The following is an 8,187-nucleotide window of genomic DNA, read 5'->3' on the forward strand; positions in this document are numbered from 1 at the left end:
CTGATGTCCTCCCCTTTGTGTAGCTTGAGACTGTGTCCTCTTGTCCTGTCACTGGTTGCCTGTGAGAAGAGACTGAGCCCCAGGTGACTACAGGCTCCTTTCAGGGAGTTATAGAGAGTGATAAGGTCTCCCCTGAGCCTCCTTTTCTTCAGTCTGAGCCCCCTCAGGTCCCTCAGCTGCTCCTCACAGGGCTTGTGTTCTAGATCCCTCATCATCCTTGTTGCCCTTCTCTGGATACATTCGAGCATCTCAATGTCCATCCTAAAGTGAGGGTCCAGGAGTGGACACAGGACTCAAAGTGGGGTCTAACCAGTGCCAAGTGCAGGCGAAAAATCCCCCTGCTCCTGCTGGCCACACTATTCTTGATACAGGCCAGGATGCTACTAGCCTTCTTGGCCACCAGGGCACACTGCTGGCTCATGTTTGGCCTGACATCAATAAGCACCTCCAGCTTCCTTTCTGCCTGACTACTGTCCAGCCACTCTGTTGCCAGCCCATGGTGCCATGCCATGCTATGTTACAGCCTAGTGCTGCACGGGGTTGATGTGGCCAAAGTGCTGGACCAAGCACACGGTCTTGTTGGATTCAGCCAATCTAGCCAGTCTGTCCAGGCCCCTCTGCAGAGTCCTCCTACCCTCCATCAGATCCACACTCATTCTCATCTTGGTGTCATCTACAAATTAGCTAATGGTTGACTCAATCCCCTCATCCAGGTCAGCAATAAAGATATCAAACAGGATTGACCCCAGTGCTGATTCCTGGGGGTCACCATTACTAATGTATTACTAATTACCATTAGTGACTGGTCGCTATCAGTGATGGAGAGAGACAGGGACAACTGAGAATCTGATTTTACTGTGGGTTACACAGAAGCCATATAAGCTTATATACCATTCTAGGAAGGCTAGTAATTTTTTACTACAATGATTGGGTTAAACATCATACAAACATACAAACGAACATATATTTTTGCAACATCTCTTCTACTTGATTCAATCTTCTTGCAGTCTTCAAAGCTCTGTGTGTTCTTGCCAAGGCATCTTGACTATTAAGTCTCTTACACTAATCAGGTCCAAGGTACTTTCAGATTTTATCATAGGCTGCCAGCTGGATGCAGCATGGTTCACCACCACTCTCTGGGCCCAGCTATCCAGGCAGTTCCTAACCCAGCGAAGAGCACACCTGTCCAAGCCATGGGCTGACAGCTCTTCCAGGAATATGCTGTGGAAAATGGTGTCAAAGGCTTTGTTGAAGTCCAGGTAGCCTTTCCCTCATCCACCAGGTGGGTCACCATGTCATAGAAGGAGATCAGTTCAGTCAGGCAGGAGCTGTCCCTCCTGATTCCATGATGGCTGGGTCTGATCCCTTGGCCATCCTGTAGATGCTGTGTGATCACATTCATTCAAGATGACCTGTTCCATAATCTTGCTAGACACTGAGATCAGGCTGACAGGCCTGTAGTTTCCCCAGATCCTCCTCCTCACCCTTCTTGTGGATAGGCATCCAGCTTCCAGTCATCTGAGGCACCCCCACTGAGCCAGGCTTGATGATAAGTGATTGAGAGGGGCTTCATGAGCTAATCTGCCAGCAGCCTCATCATCCTACGATGGACCCCACCTGCTGCCATAGACTTGTGAGCATCTAAGTGGATAACAGAGGGGCTGTTCTGCTCCCTGTACCCATCTACCAGCTCAGGAGGTTAGTTGTCCTGAGGATAACCTGTCTTGATATTGAAAGCTGAGGCAAGGAAGGTGTTAAGTACCTCTGCCTTTTCCTCTTCTTTAGTTGCTATATTTCCCCTGAATCCAATAAAGAATGGTGATTGTTCATGCCCATCCTTTTGCTATTTATGTATTTATAACTTTTTTTTATTATCCATCACAGAAGTGGCCAGATTAAGTTCTGCTTGGGCTTTTGCCTCTCTATTTTTTTCCTACATGACCTAGCAACATCCTTAAACAATTCCTGAGTTACCTGCCCTTCTTTCCAAAGGTACACCCTCTTTCTTTCCCTTAGTTCCTACAAAATCTCCTTGCCCATCCAGGCCAGTTATTTACCCTGCCAGCTCATCTTTCAGCACATAAAGTAAGTCTGCTCCTGTGTCTTCAAGATTTCTTTATTAAAATATATCCATCCTTCCTGTAGCCCTTTATTTTTAAGGGATGTTTCCCAAGGTACTGTCCGAGTCAGTCTGTTGAATAGGCCAAAGTCTGCCCTCCAGAAGTCCAGAATGGAAGTTTTGTTGATGCCACTCCTTGCTTCACTAAATGTTGAGAACTCTGTTATTTCATGGCCACAGGAATGCCAGCTCCTGTCATAGCACATGGGGCTGACATATCCACAGCAGAAAGTCAGTTCATGTTGCAGCAAACTCAACCTTACGGAAATGGACGGGACATGCTGAGGCTTAAATTATCAGCTGCCAAGTACTTGGACTGAATGAATGACAAAAGTGCCAAAACTGATGGTTTGTGGCCTATTTCCAGTCTCCTTTTGAGAGTGTAGTAACAAAAGAAAATTACACTTAGATGACAGGAAGTATAAAAAGAGACTGGAAGTTAAATGGCTTAAAACTCAGGAGAGAGCAAGAGGGGGATTGCTGATTGTGAGCAAGGGTTTGGAGGATAAGCATTTGTGCATGGTGCCACTTGGGTAACGCCCAAACTCTGTCCCAAAGCTGTAGATAAAAGCAAAATGAAAGATCTGAAGGCAGACCATCTCAGACAAAGAAAATCACAACACTGCTGTACTTGCAAGGTATGGGTGGAATGAAATGTTGGAAGAGGCATTACTAAACTTACTGATCTCAGCTCAGCTGACTCAGAGGGAATGTAAAATACCTAGAAGAATTGTGATTGTGATCTTACAATGCACAGAGACTTTAACTGCAGAAAACTGGAAAAAATTGGAAGAGCTTGCAGTTTAAATTCATCTTTGTTAAGTCCCAGTAGCACTAAAGGGCATCACAGACCAGTGTGGGGCCTGAAAAGAAGGTGAAGATTAGCATAGGAAGAATAATTCAGACGCCTCTGAAAAGAAGCAGAAGCCAATTCAAATGTTGATTCAATAAACAAATAAAGAGATTCACCAGAGAAAGCACAGAAATACATGAAGAAGAAAATAATACTCTGCTACACAGACTGCTAAGGAAAATGCATTGTTCAAGAATATTTTAAGATGAGTGAAGGCAGATGAATAGTACCTCTCCTTGTGGAGGGTACTTGAGATCCAGAGATCTCCCTGCAAATCTCTAAGATTGCAGAGGAAAGACTGAGGAATGATACTCCTAGAGAGTCACATGCTGGTGATACCCCAGAAAGTTTGTTCTTCAGAATCTTAAATTTGGAAAGCCCGATGTACAGGTTTTTGTACAGGCAGTTAGATATCAGCAGGTGATTCCTGGTGATGCACCAAAACCTCTGGGTATCTCTCAGCATGCAATGTCTGAACCCTAATTCCTGAGGAAGTAAATTAAGAAGCTGTGGCACTCCAGTGCTTCTCTTCACAAAGCCCTGCCTGGCCAAGAAGACACCTCTTTATTTATGCCTATAAAATTCCTCAAACATGACCTCATCTCAAAGCTGATTTGTCAGGAAAACTAACTAGGCCATAGTGAAGCACTTCTGGAATTGTGGGGCTTGTTATCCCAGATACATTTGGTTCAGGACAGATTTTGGTTGTCTGAAGAACTCCTGTGGTTTCAGCAGACGTGGAATGAGCCCTTGTGGTACTTTCTTTCGAATTTGCCGTTTGTCAAGAAAATTAGAAACTGAGGAGAAAGAGGAGTGAAGAACAGAAAGAGAGGAGAAATTTTTTCCTTTAAAAAATATATATTATTCAGGTATTCACTTGAGAGAGGTATTTACTCTTATGGGATGTGACTTAAAGTGGAAAAGAAAGGCTCCTTATCTCTGGCTCAGCTTTGTCCTTTCTATGTGAGAAATGGGAAAGCTGCTGGAAAGCAAGAATGGAGAGATGACTCATTTAAGCTTTGCAGATTTTTCTTCTGTGAACATTAAATTATTAGGATCATCACTAGAATTAGTGTTAGGTAGCTGAGCAGATTGATGATTTAAATCTCTCACTACAAAGCAATTTCTTCATAAATTGTTTTTTGTTTTTATTTTTTTTCAGGCCTGCAGCACGTTTCTCCAAGCCTCAGGAGTGGGACTTCTCCCAACAGATTTCATTTGCACAGTAGGCAAACCCACAGCAGATAAAAATAATCCCAATGCAGACGCATTGTCCAAAAAGGACCTGGATAATTCAGGTAGTGTTGATACCTGATTTCTAGAGATGGTTGAAGAAGTTTGTGGAGAATTTATGCTTGTGATACTGAAAAAGTAAGAGAAAAGGGAAATATCTTAAAACAAGAAACTTAAATATTCATTCTGTTAGCCATCAAGTGAGAAATTGACTTGATTACTATATAAAGTATCTTGTAGAAGAGAATACAAATTACCAGGGTCTCTCATGCAATGGAGAAAGAGCAAACCTAATGTAAGCAGATGTCTCATAAAGAAGGCACAACAAATTCAGGTTATAAAAGCATGGAAGTGTGAAAGTGTGTAGAGTTGTGCTGGGAACAGAAACAAGAGGAAGTGGAAGATACCTCCTGAGTCTTTGAAAATGGGCAGGTTCCTTTATTCAGGAAGAGATGCAGTCAAGCACAGATTACTCAGCTTAATATGCAGGTAACTCGGTAATATTAAACAGCCTGCAATATACAGGTCAGATGAGCTAGTAATCACTCCTGGAGTTGATTACTGATGATCTAAAACTCTTTATTAATATGAAACTGGTCTGTCTTCAGCTTTTTTAGCATGATTCTGGTTTCAGATATTAGTCCAAAGCATGTGGATTTCATTATGACTGCTGAAAGGGTGTCCAGAACCAGAGACAGAGGTTTCAAACTGCCTGACACAACAGAAAGATCTCTTTTTCCCCCAAATCTACAAAGCACAAGTACTCACTCTGGGAAATTATTTTACCTGTTTTCAGCAAATCTTTCATGTGTGAATGTAATGACGTCCTACAGTGTTTCTGAAGCCAAGGATAAACAAGTAGAGAGATGTCCTGAAATTCCATCCTGCATTTAAGGAGAAAACACGCCTTGGTTTCTGGGGAAAGGACCCTTAAATGGGAAGCAGGGAGTGATTAACAAGATTTTCTGTCAATAAAAGTATCTTCTGGAGTGTCATCAATGAAATTTGTTGTGGGAATCACTCATCACTCAAACAGAAATGAATGTTCAATCAGTCAAAAGGCCAGAGTTGCAAAATCACAGTCTGTACTTGGTTGATGTTCTTGTAGAAACCAGAAGACAAAGGAAAAGCAAGAGGCATCTTGTCCCAGAAGCACCTCTTGAATTTTGCGTTGATTTCATAACTGCTTAGGGTGGGATCATGATTTTTTGGATAGCTGTGCTGTATAGTACTGGCAGGTGATGACACAAGCACCTTGAAATACAGGAGAAGGGAGAAGTGGAAGGAAAATAAATGTCCTTGGATCCAAAACATAATATTTTGATTCAAATTTCAGAAAGCTGTAAGATATTCATCCTTAATGTACAGGAATTATATAGCAGTTATTTCTTGATGTTAAGAGAATATATTATCTGTAAAGATGGTGTGGACTAGGAGTGGAGAAAGGAGAGGCATCTTTGCAAACATTTAGGAATGTGGAGCTCCTCGGTGCTTTGGAGTTCAGTGCACTGCTTCCTGTCACTTCAGAGACAGATGAAATAACAATGCTTGGCTGCATGTGATGTTTTGCTTTACAAAACAGAGGCAAAGGGCTACAAACTGAATTTTCCCTGCTTTGGTTGAAGGAGAGGGAAGGAAATGGGGAATGTGATTCTAAGATGGGTTATGCAATACTTTATGAAAACAAGGTTGCCAGAAAGTCTTCTGATGTACATATGCAGAATCACCTTGAGGTTTTGGAAATCCAAGACTTGCAGGGTAAAATTCACTCCCCACCTCCATCTATTGTCATGATATTGCTTTAATACCTTAATGAACACTTGTAGGAGAGGCGGATGGATTGAGGAAGACTTAGAAACCCCTATCACTTTCCTCAAAATCCAGCCAGCTGACCCCATCCTTTGAAGTGAAAGGAACCACTTTTACTCTGTGTCTTGGTTTAGAAGACAGGTGTCTGCTAGGGAGGGAAGGAGCCTCCCTTGGAATGAAAACGTAGACCCCGCTCCCTCAGAATTATTATAATTTTGCAATCAAGGGGCTCTCAGGCAGAGATCTGGGGATAGGAATTACAGTTCTTTACCAGTGTGTATAACAAGGCACACAAACAACAATAACTACAGCATTACCAACAAAACAGCAGCAGGGACCCCGTGACAGCCTTCTGGGCCGAGACGGGAAGGGATGGAGGAGAGGCTTTGCTTCACAAACCCCTGGGGCAGTCAGTGCCGGTGCTCCTGCAGGGCTCTGAGGAACACTCAGCTGGAACAGCAGGGATGAGCTGAGATCCTGGGCTGGGGGATCCTGGAGGTGGATCAGCAGCTCCACGGTGACAGCTGGCACTGCATGTTGTCCTTGCAGGACAGGGTGTGTGGGGGCCCACAGACGAAGAAAAAGAAGCAGCAGCTCTGCCTGGGTTATGGCAAATTCCTTTCTCCAAGCAAAAACAGCTCTGAGTGTGCTGAAGCCCAAGAAACCAGCCCCCTCTAGGCAGCTGCCCCCACTCTCCCTTTTACCTGCCCTCTCTTCTCCATGGGCCCAGCCAAACTCTTTGTGTTCTCAAGCAACCAATAAGTACCAGCAGTCAAATTTCCCCAACTAATGGGGAATAATTCTATAGGTAAGAAGGAACAAAAGGAAGGACACCAAGGAAACAAGGTAGCAAAAGAGAACATCCCTTTGGCAGAATCAGTAGTTTAAACCACTTCCAAAGCTTCTTTGATATGGCCTTTTCCACCCAGAGTTTTCCATTGAGGGAGGCTTCAACCTCATTCATTTCAAATGGAGCATTACTGATGTATTTGAAAGGGCTTTGTAGACATTTTTTCAGTTAAATCTTCAAAATATCCAGGGCATCTGAGGCACATATTATTGGTCATTAAAACTATTGAGAACCTCTAATCCCAAGAGAAAGCAGGAGGAACGTCAGGTGCGATGCTGATAGCTCAGTTCTTTTCCTCAGGACCAAGAATAACGAGAGATTGCTTTTGTGTTTGGGTTCAGTTGTTTATTCTTCCTTATCTATATTACATATTTACAGACAGTGAGGAGCTATGTACACTAGGCTAACAAGCTACAAAATGGAGGGACAATTAGCTCTCCAAGGTCTTTTAAGTGTCAATTCACCCAATAATTAAATGCCAAGTAACTTATTTTCACTTATAACCCAATAACCTGACACCTGTGTCCAGCAATGAGGATTCTTCCATCCAATCACCTAATATTACCCAAAAACCCTAGAAGAAGAATATGAAGAGGAAGAAGCAGAGAGGGACAACACTCTAAATCCTCCATGTTGTCTCTTATTCACTAATATAACTTAAACCCTAACTTTCTCACTCAGTAACTTAATATAATTCTATCTAATTTATACACTCACATTCTTAGTTTCTCTGCTTAGTTTTAGGAACTTTCTCCACGGTCTTAGGTTAAATTCAGTGCTCTCTTGAGTGTCTGAGCCTGTTAGCACAGATAAGGGAATACTATCTGTGCCTCTGACTCCAACAGAGGAACACACTGTTCAGAACTTTGGAAAAGCCCACTTTTAAAGTAATTTTCCTGTGATGGAGCTATAAATACACACACACATCCCTTTCCTGAGGTCCTGCAAGGTTGTCTTTCTCCTGCTGGAAAAGTGCTGTAGGTGTTGAACAGTTTTGGCAGAGCCTGGGTTCATTTAGCTGGGTCAGTAGATAGCTGACTCTCAACAAGAAAACACAAAGTGGATGTAAATTGTAGTTTCTGTAGCCAATTTTCAGATGAGGTGAAGAAAAAGCAGTGAATACCAGAGTGAGGTATAGCATTGGCTGAAATGGAATATAAGGTCACATAACTTGCATTTAAACTTAAAACTTATCTTCCTTTGCCAGTGATTCCTCATGATCTTTTCAAGCCACCCCTTTCATGCCAGAAGCTTTTAAAGGGGTTTCTTAACATACAGAACTTTCTGTTTCACTTTCATCCTAAAAAGCCAGCCATTGTTCCA

At 42.7% G+C, this 8,187-nt stretch overlaps 1 long non-coding RNA gene across 2 annotated transcripts; it reads left to right on the forward strand.

Moving 5' to 3' along the window:
- The first annotated feature begins 1,298 nt into the window (after positions 1-1,298).
- LOC111944019 (uncharacterized) lies at positions 1,299-5,209 on the forward strand. 2 transcript variants are annotated; one of them, XR_002871135.2, is made up of 4 exons: positions 1,299-1,698; positions 2,017-2,085; positions 4,135-4,270; positions 5,002-5,209. It is a non-coding gene; the product is annotated as an uncharacterized LOC111944019 (long non-coding RNA). The 2 variants fall into 2 exon arrangements; XR_002871133.2 differs by having other exon boundaries at positions 4,135-5,209.
- The last annotated feature ends 2,978 nt before the right edge of the window (positions 5,210-8,187 follow it).

Source organism: Cyanistes caeruleus, chromosome 3, assembly GCF_971803275.1.
Source record: "Cyanistes caeruleus chromosome 3, bCyaCae1.hap1.1, whole genome shotgun sequence".
In the NCBI taxonomy this organism is placed as follows: Eukaryota; Metazoa; Chordata; class Aves; order Passeriformes; family Paridae; genus Cyanistes; species Cyanistes caeruleus.